Source organism: Mastomys coucha, unplaced genomic scaffold (assembly GCF_008632895.1).
Source record: "Mastomys coucha isolate ucsf_1 unplaced genomic scaffold, UCSF_Mcou_1 pScaffold12, whole genome shotgun sequence".
In the NCBI taxonomy this organism is placed as follows: domain Eukaryota; kingdom Metazoa; phylum Chordata; class Mammalia; order Rodentia; family Muridae; genus Mastomys; species Mastomys coucha.
In genome coordinates, this window is record NW_022196894.1 from 21945924 (window position 1) to 21956274 (window position 10351).

The 10351-nt window shown below is 44.3% G+C and overlaps 1 long non-coding RNA gene across 1 annotated transcript; it reads left to right on the forward strand.

Annotated features, from left to right (window-relative positions):
• The first annotated feature begins 1400 nt into the window (after positions 1–1400).
• On the forward strand, positions 1401–5276 carry LOC116086354. The gene is made up of 3 exons (XR_004116883.1): positions 1401–1999; positions 3430–3536; positions 4208–5276. It is a non-coding gene; the product is annotated as an uncharacterized LOC116086354 (long non-coding RNA).
• Positions 5277–10351: the final 5075 nt, after the last annotated feature.

Sequence of the window (10351 nt, forward strand, 5' to 3'; positions counted from 1 at the left end):
AGATGATGGAAAAGCAAGGTGTGCTGCTGATGTCTCAGGATCCCAGAAGCTTAGAGGAGAGAGGGTTTAAAGAGGCTTGAAGGTACAACACTGTCACTATGAGCTCAAAAGTCCAGTTAGCCAAGTACATTCTGGCTTTGGAGTATGTAGGTCATTGGTGAGCTTGATAAAGGCTGCTTAAGTGGCGTGATGGGTCGGAGGAAAATTAGAGCAGAGTTGAGGCCAGAATGGGAGCTGAAAAGTAGAGAGGAAATGTAGAGTGTATGTCTGTGTGTGTGTGTGTGACAGCATCAGAGAGGGACATACAAGTCAAGGGAGAGTTACTATTTTTTAATGGTTACTACGGTGTGTATATTTTAGAACAAGAGAAATTAATGTAGCAGTAGAGAAATGCAGAAAAGGAGATGAGATCCAAAAGAAAACCAAGAGCCACTTCGATTAGATGGAGGACCAGTGGCGGGAACTGACACAGGCAGGCTAAGGAGCTGTTGATAGAGAGATAAAATACTTCTTCTCTGAGAGGAAGAAGAGACTGTCATGATCCATGAGAAATGGGAGAGCAGAGTGAGCGAGGAATGGTGGGGAGGCCGAGCTGTGGCAAAGCTGGTCCAGAAACAGAAAAGAGGACCTTCTGGAAGCGATGTGGGACCCACCTGGCGAGCCCACAGAAGTCTGCGATCGAGTTTGTAAAGTAAACCTGTCAGTATAGTCTCCGATGTTTTTGACAACAGCCTGCTGCTGTGGAGCAAGTGGAGTCTGAGGAAGAGCCATGGTGTTTCAGCAGATGGGGCTTTGCCAGACACAGTAAAGGGGAACCCTGTGAGAGAAATGAGATTGTCAGAGCGAGTGGGTTATGGTGCAGAGGAGAGTTGGATTGGGGAATAAACCCCGCAATCATCAATGGGCAGCTCATGTAGCCTCACGATCTGCCAGGAGCCATCAGTATGCTCCAGTGTTCTTTCCCCCATAAGGAAGCTCATTACTGGTTTCCCCTGGACCCTGCCAGATTCAGAAATCCCCATCAGGGTTGTGCATTGCAGCCAAGTCTCCTGCATTCCTTAGACCTAGGAGGCAATGTGGCTGGCAGGAAAGAACCTCAAACATGCTGAGAGGAGACCTGGGCTGGGGTCACTCTCTGTGGCATTTAGCAGATGGATGGGTTCTTTCCCTCCCTGGACCGGTTCCCTCTTGTGGTAAGCACCCAACCCAAACTGTAGTTTGCTACACAGAGCTGATGAGATGGCAAATGTCAAACCTCTTACAGGGAGGAACTATGAGACAGGGAAAGTTACCAGATTGGCCTGACACTATAAGGAGGTGCCGAACGCAAATCTAAGGCTTTTACTGGTGTGAGGTTTTGATTTCAAATGTCAGCAAATATAGGTCACCGTGGCCCCTAAGCAACCCGCCTTAAAAGTAGAAACTGATGACATTCTCACAAGGAAAAGCAGAGCATTTCAACATCAGCCATGGGAAGCTACAAGCTCTTTGTGCAATGACCAGTCAGCCCACAGCCAGCACAGGATATTGCTGCAGGCGGCCGTTCAAGGCCGTACAAACAGGGAGGGAGATCTATAATGACTCTGAGATCCTCTCAGGGCTTTAGTCTTTTCAACCCTCAATCACCATCTCTGCAGAATGGGAAGAATCCCACTTCCTACTGAACCCCATCAGGGAGATGTTCTTTTTTTTCAAGAGACAAAAATAATAACTGAAAATTACTTTTGATTGCTCAGAAAAGTGGCTAGTTACAAAAGTGAAGTGTCACTCACTATTATTACCTGTGAGGCAATCCTTCCCACCCCACCTTGTCCTGGGGCTGCATTGTGAAGCTGTGTGTGTGTGACAGGCTATTTTTAAATTCCCATCTCTGGAAACATATGGTCCTGTGCCATGCCAAAGCAAGAAAAATGACCTGCTTAGGTCTGTTTGCTTGTTTGTTTTGGTGGAATATTGTCTGTATTCCTGAGAAGGACGTCTTCTGTTCTGAACATTGAAGGTGAGTGTTAACGCTCCTCTATATTGTCTAAAGGAGTCCATGCCGCATGGTTTGCGTAGGCACCTGAGAGTACTAAACTGGGCAATGATGTGTGTACACAAATAAGGTTTCTCTGTATTGATTAAGATGTTTCCAACTTAGTGGAACGACGCAGTAATGCATAACTTTTTCTGTAGTGTTCTGACAGTTTTGATCATTCCATGGCAATATTTCAACTGTAGTGTTTTTTTTTTTTTAAATACTAGACCATCTATTTCATGAAATAGAGAAGGTTCCTGTGCTTTGAGATTTTTTATAAAAAGAAACAACTCTCTCCATAGTTCTCTTGGCTGTTTACCATTATTTCTTTTGTTTTCTGTTTCATTAATAGCAACGGATGTGGAGTGAATCAGTTTTCTGACCTAAGTATGGTGATGTCATTATTATCTTCATATATGCTACCCTTTTAAGTTTTGTTTTGTTTTGTTTCATTGCCATGTGGGGGCATGAACACAGGCCCCTGTGCATGTGAGGCAAGAAGTACCCCAACACTGAGCTCACTTCTTATTTTTTATTAATGAATATTGGTGGTACAACCCAATGGGTTTCAGTATGCCATTTTCATCTACATGTGGATTGTACCTTTCTGCTGGTTTCTCTTTCCAAACTGCCTCTCCTTTAGTCTCACATTGATTTTAAATATCTAGGTTCTTCATATAAGAAGAAAGAAGATAATTATCCTCAGGACTCTGGATTATTTTACTTAACATGCTGTTTAGTTCCATCCATTCTCCTACAAATGACAGAATTTTGTTCTTCTTTACAGCTGAGTAATATTCTCAGTGTATAAATATACTGTTTTCTTGATCCTTTCAGCTGTCGATAGGCATATGGGCTGACTCCATAACTTGCTATCATAGTAGTGTGGTAATAAACGTGGGTGGGTGGATGGCTCTGCATTATATTGATTTGGATCCTCTTGGGTGTGCAACGAGGCATGATTATACAGCTTGATCATATCGAATAGTTCAGCTTTTGGTGTTTTTCAGGAACTTCCATACGCATTTCCATAATAGCTGGACCAACTTACATTCCCAGTAACAGTCTACAGAGGTTCCTCTGCCCACATCCTCAGCATAGTTGCCCGTTATATGTGACCTAACCTTACCTTTCTGTTTCATTGTGTGACACAGTTCTCAATCTTGTCAAACTTCCCACTCACTTGATTTGATTTCTTTACCAAATCCCTAGAAAGATACCAAGCTGTCCAGTTGGATAGGAAAAGGCTAAAAGCACTTGTTTCCCAGATTATATAGACCCTAAATTTTTAGAAAAAGGGGGGGAAAAATTCTCTGTGAAGTAAACATGGATCTCACAATCCTTTTCCTTTCCATCCCCTCCTTCCATCCTTTGCTTTTTTCTTCCCCGCTCCTTTCTTTTTCCCCTGAAAGACCCAGGATCCAAGTCTTTAGGTCAAATGATGAATAAAGGCAGAATTGCAGATGATTCAACACACTTTATTCAACAAAAGGGCATTTATCAGTGAAATGGTGAGAAGGTAGGTAAGCATCTTCCAGAAAAAGACATAATCAAGAATTTGTTTAAAAAAAAAAGTGTGGATGGTTTTACACAACCATAGGGACCAATAAGAATCACCCTAGAAGAGAGTAGTATTCACCTGGATCCCAGTTCTCAAGAAGCCAATGCATGAGGATCATAAATTCAACCTCCTGAGCATAATGTATTCATACTTCCAAGAACAAAGGAAGAGAGGTTTATCTGGGCTCACACTTTCAAACAGCTGCTGTCCATGCCTGGGGAGAGCCTGCTAGAGTTCATGGCAGTGGGAGTATGTGTCAAGGTATTATTCAGTTGGCAACATAGAGGAAGCAAAGAGTCCAGGCAGAACCAGGGCCAGGTATAACCTTCAGAAGCCTGCCCCTACTCACCAACTTCTGACCAGTAGGCTCCATCTCAGAAGCTGGGAACTGAGCATTCAAGACATAAGCCTGGAGAAGAAGGGCATTTCAGATTCAAACCACAATGTTCTTCCCTGGGTTCCTAAAGGACTACTGCCATCTCGTAATGAAAACTGCATTCAAAGTAACTTTAAGAGTCCCCAACATCTTAGTGGTCTCAAGATTGTTTAAAAGTCCAACATATTTTCTCAGACTTATCATAAACTCCTAACTGTGAGTCCCTGTAAATGCTTTTTTTTTTTTTTAACAGACTTACAAGATACAGCAACACAAACATCTCTATTCCAAACAGGAGGAACCATACCAGGAAAGACCAGACCAAAGCAAGACTGAAACCTAGCAGGATACATGAAAGAAACCTGACGGCTCCATGGATGATATCATGGTGGCATCATACAAACTCCAACACATTTGCATTCTAGCTGCAGTACACATGGGCTCTCTCTTAGGGATGCAGGTTTCCTTGGCACGTGCTCCCCTGTGCTGGCATCTCTAACATCTCCAGGTCTCTGGTGCAACTTGAACTTTCACTTAACCAATTGCTAAACTGACCTTCTAGGGGCTCCTTTTCAAGACATCTATCTATCCATGCTCCACATTCCCTGGCTGTATAGACTTTTCCCTGGAATCTTTATGCAAGTCACTATGAACCCACAACCACATAGTTAGGCTTAGCTACCATTACAACCCTGCTCCTTGGTACCAACGTCCTGCTTTTCTCATTAAGATTGAAAGGCCAACGGAAAGAAGTTAAGGTAGGAAGGAATTAGTTGGATTCACAGTTTTAGGGGTCTTAGGGGAAGGCACAGCAGGACTCACAGTGGCGGGAGTATTGTAGCAGGGAGCTTGTTTGTATGCCATTAGACAGGAAGCCTGAACCAACATCAGTTATAACCTATAAAGGCCAAGCCCTAGTGACCCACTTCCAATAGTCCAGCCTCACCTCCCAAGGCTCCACAAACTTCAAAATAGTAGCACAAACTGTGACAAAGTATTCAAACTGTAAGCCTATGGGGAACATTTCACATTCAAGTCTTCATGCAAGCCAGATTCTTCATGGAAGTTTGGCTGGAGAGTGTTCCATGCCTTTCTGATCTGCTTGTGTTGTACCAAAGAGAACCAGAAGCAATTTGGGGTGGTTTTGTTTAGGAGTACAGCAATCTAGGATGTTGCTCTGGACAACTTTTACAGATGCCATTTCCAGGCTTCTGTGACCAACACAGACCAGAAGGACAGGAGCCTGACGATGCTGACATTAGATATCAATTCATGTGTGTGTGTGTGTGTATGTGTGTGTGTGTGTGTGTGTGTGTATGTATTTAAAATCTATGACTACTAGAGTCACCCAATCACATTGAAATCTATTTTAAGATGTTGCAAGTGTTCTATTCCTTAAGAAAATACCTCTGAATTTTCTAATAAAAACGTCTGCCAGCTTTGTTCAGTCAAGTTTCTTTCTCCCTTCTTTTCTTTGACAATGAAAGCAGGTTTGGTGCCAACACTCAGATCTGGCAGGTGTTTGATGACACATGTTTCTGATAAATGTTGATTACATAAGTTCATTCAAGCTAGCTACCATAGCTTTTGAGGCTTCATTGCTACTTAATATAAACTCTCCTTGGAAGCCAGATGTCCAACACACACCACAACAATCTATTTTATTCATCCTTCCTCTGGGTTCTCTGGGTTCTCTTGCTGTCTGGTTCCTTGAAGCAGTGAAAAATCCTGGTACCCGGATCCTGACTCTGCCATAAGTGAGCTGTGTGGACCTGGGAAGGTCACTTTATTACTCTGAACTTTAGGTTGCTATTTTCTAAAAATCAATGGGTAGGAGCTGTGACTGACAAGGTCTCGGATGAAGGGACACACTGGGTTGGCATGGGGGACAGTCCCAGTGAGGTAGAAAGACTTTATGGCCATTCCTCACTGGGAATGTACTTGAACATGATGGCATTCACTGTTTTTATACTGGTCGTTCTCCAGTCCAGAAGGAGGGGTTAGCAGCTTGGAGCTAGAGGGGATGCAGAGAGGACTGACTGGGGAGAGCTAGGCTGCTGAGAAAGAACTACAGATAGCATTATTATTGCCTTAGCTTTGTGATACTATTTTTGTGACTACATTATGCTAAAGGGAAAGGGTCTTCAAGATACTTAAAGGGTAAAATCCTGGAGCGAGGCTCACGAAGAACACGTTCAACCTCAAGGCTATTCTAGATGACTCACTTGGAAGCTTAAATTTTTTATGACAGATTACTTTTTAGAATAATAACTTTTAGGGGTTCAAATAGCTCTCATGTAAAGAATTCCAAAGCCCAGTGTTCTAGTCGTCCATGAGGACCCGTGCTGCAGGCTTTCCCAGAGGATACTCTGCATGCATTCTGTCATTTGCTCTTTGAAGCAAGCCTGGGAAATAAAGCGTCATGAAGCCCTTCCTTTACCAGGTGGTAGGAAAATCAAGATGCTAACTGGCCAAACCACTCAGGTGGCGGAGATAAGGCTGTGTGTCAGCGCAGATCCCTCACTGCTAACCGGAACTATTCATTACTACTATGCTCCGGGGCATTTTTTACTGCTCAGGGCAGCCTCCTTTAGCCTCTGGCAGCCAGCTCTGCAGGCCTGAATCAGGGTCATAGCCCCAAGTTCCAGCAGACTAATGGAGTGGCGTAGATCACCAGAGCAGCAGGGGAGCCTCAGGTATCAGCTGACTTGCTCACCTGACTTTGTCTGCTCTCTGATGCTCTGGGAACCAGAGCCGGTAAAATGAGCTCAGGAGCCCTCTCCTGACTTCTTATTCTTCTAGAGACTTGGCATCCAAAACCAAAGGGATTTCCACAGGCCCATCACCACAGACATGATTAGGAATTATTTTGTGAAGCCACCTACTAATCCTACTGGCCAGGATTGGACAGAGTTAACAGTCTCTTTAGGGACTTCCATTAGCCAACCTAAGCAATAAAGTCCAGTGGGCCTAACGCAGAAAGAAATGTGACGGCCTATGAGTCATTCAGTCTCGACCTTCGGCATGTTTTGAAAACGAGTTGTGAAATGCTTTCCAATCAATACAGCGCTGGACAGTAACAAGGCTGGGTGGGGGTTGTGCAAGAGGGGAAGCGGATCGTTTATGCTGGGTCATTTGAGAGGCTCCAAACTCTTACTGAGAGAAGGACCCAGCAACGCAAGGTCCCTATAACAGGGTTTAAATGAAGTCGCAGAAAACCAAACACCAACGGGGAACAAGAGTGGACACCTTTCTTTGCAGCAGGGTGGCCTATGTTCATACCCCCAAGCTAGAGAGTCTCTCCCTTCCTGTGAAAGTCCAAGACTGGTGTTAACCCTGAATTGCTGCTAGACACTTCCATGTTGCAGACAGCAGCCTAACCTTCAGGCATTGCAAGTAAGCGTCTGAGGTGAAGGAAGCAGCTGGCAAGAGGCAGGTGCACAGAACAAGGAAGTTGAAGATGGCTCAAGGCCCACCTGCCACTTGCAAGGCCTCTGACTGTGGGAGCAGTCACGTACCCTGTCAGACATTTTCCTTTCTACCCAGGAGAGAAGGCTTCTGCCACATGGATCTTGGAAACTCTTTGAAAGCTACACACACACACACACACACACACACACACACACACACACACACAAACGCGAGCGTGCGCGTATGTGCGCGTGCACAGAAGACTATTATTAGTGGAAACCATCAGTGTGATTTTGCAAACTCAGATGGAAAGAATCTCCCATTTAAAGAATGGCACTCAGGTATGACCTGTGGTTAGAGGCAAAAACCAATCCTGAAGATGAGCCTGTGCACATGACAGAAAACATTTGGATGCCAGTTGGTGCCAGGCTCAATTAGCTGCAAGCTTGGGTGCCTAGGAAATGCTTCACAACTGGTTCTATGATGATTAAAAATAAATAGGTAAAAATAATAAAATAAAATAAAATAAAACGAAATATAAGATTGGCTGTAAGTATTTGCACTACGGCCCTATTGACTCCTCAATATCAGTAACACAGGGTGAGGAGAAAATGCCCACAGCTGGCCCAGACATGTAGGTACAAGCCAGATCAGGCTCTGCTCCCCACTGGAAACTTCTGAAAGATTAGTTAATACATATACTTTGAAAGCCATTTGACTCATGCCACTAGAGTTTTAATAAACAAAGTCACTTGATGCCTTCCTCCCAAACTTCAAATGAGAATTCGTACTTTTATTTAAACTTGTTGTCCTGGTCATTGTGGTCGACAATTTTAAATGTGTCTTTGTCAAAACAGTTGGCTCCTAAACTATAGTCCTGGCATTGTGTGTGTGTGTGTGTGTGTGTGTGTGTGTGTGTGTGTGTAGGAGGGGGAGGGTGACCCTTGGTTTTCAAATCTAATGACTGAAGAGTTGAGCAAATAGGACAGGATGGAACAGCACAGGAAAGAGGAGACAGAAAAGTCTGGGGCCGATTATTAGCAATCTCAGTGGTGACACTTGTATGAGTGGCCTGTTTTCTGAGGCCCAGAATCTATGTGTAAAATGGGAAGAGCTCTCTGCCTTTGTCTCACTCCCAGAGCTACAACTGAGACCAGAAGCGCTAGCACGGGAGCAGGGGCTCTGAAACCAGCCAGCTAGGGTTGGCTCTGAACTGTTGTATATTTACTCAGACATTATTACTTGAACAATGACTTGATTCTTCAGCTTCTGTACTGATGAGAAGGAGGACTCCACGCTGGGGCAGACAAGCCCTGCCCCATAACTCAAATCCTATTTCTGGAGTCTGGGCCCCTGTAGTGTGTCTGCTGCTAAGTATAGCTGTGCTCAAGAAGGGCTGTGAGACTCGCAGAAGAGCCGCTGAGGGCTATAGGGGAGCGGTACTGCCCAGGGCCAAGGGACATTGGAAACTGCTTCTGCCCACAAGCCTTCACACCAGCAGTGATCCGAGAAGCTTAAAAACAATGTTAAACCCAAACTCTGTCACACAGGGCTTTATCACAACTACCAGGGGCGGGATATGGCCCCAGCCAACATTGAAATCTGTATTTTAAATAATTGTCCACATTCATTTAGTTACAAGCAGAACTGAACCAAAAAGAAGAAGGAGAAGGAGAAGGAGAAGGAGAAGGAGAAGGAGGAGGAGGAGGAGGAGGAGGAGGAGGAGGAGGAGGAGAAGGAGAAGGAGAAGGAGAAGAAGAAGAAGAAGAAGAAGAAGAAGAAGAAGAAGAAGAAGAAGAAGAAGAAGAAGAAGAAGAAGAAGAAGAAAGAAAGAAAATTTTCTCTGTATGATATGAGACCTGATGGCATGGACCACAAGAAAGATTCTCTATTGATTAGCCCAGACACTCAATAAGGAACTATGCTTGTTGGGAGGGACCCTGCCTGTGCAGTGGGGACCCTCATAGCATATTGCCAGGTTAAGCTTCTTTGTCCCTCATTACTAGCAGATGAGACCTCTGTCCACCGAGTCAGTCAAGATGCATAGACACACCCTAAGGAGGCTTGCTTGATCTCTCTGAAGAACTACTTTTGATGCCTAGCTCTTACCAAGCATCGTCAGAGAGACAATCTCAAACACATTTACCTAAAACACTGTCCATTCACGAATTCCTCTGGTCACCTTAGAGGAAAGTTCTGTTGGCCAATGCAATGTGTTTTAGACCCATTCTAACAGACATCATGTCAAAAATGTTCAACCTCAGTTGAGTGTGGTAGCCCATGCCTTTAATCTCAGAACTCTGGAGGCCACAGTAGGGTAAGTGGATCTCTGTGAGTTCAAGGCCAGCCTGGTCTACATAGTAAGTTCTAGGGCAGCCAGGGCTATGTAGAGAGATCCTGTCAAAAACAAACAGACAAACAAACAAACAAGCAAGCAAACAAAAAAAACAGCTCAATGTTGGTATTCATCTGCATTATCAACATATATATATCAGGCTCCAGCTACCTTAGGTAGGCAGATATATGGACATGTTGGACACGGGATGTTATTCATGTCTTTTAGGATTTCATTGTCTTAGAGCTTGAAACTAAGCCAAGAGCTACAGCAGCTCGTGATAAGACTGAGATGCACACAGGCTCTAAGGCATTCAGAGGTAGAAGAACCTAACTGGTGGTCCTTGCACCAGGACAAAGAAAGTGCCCTAGAATAGGAGAACTCAAGTTTGCTTACGAGAGAAGAGGAACTTCCCAGCAAAAGGAATAGTCAGAGCAAGGCACGCTCCATGAGCCAATCAGAGAGGGAGGAGATGCCATCTGCACTGAGGGCACAGTGGCCTGCATTACTGAAACAGAATTTGCAAGGCATGTAGCAGCAGATGAGGCAGGTGGATGTGCCCATGTTCACAGTGTTGAGTGTAGATTTCTCCTTGAAAGCAGTGGGCAGCCTTTAGAAGAGTCTCAGACGAGGTTTTTTTTTTTTTTTTTT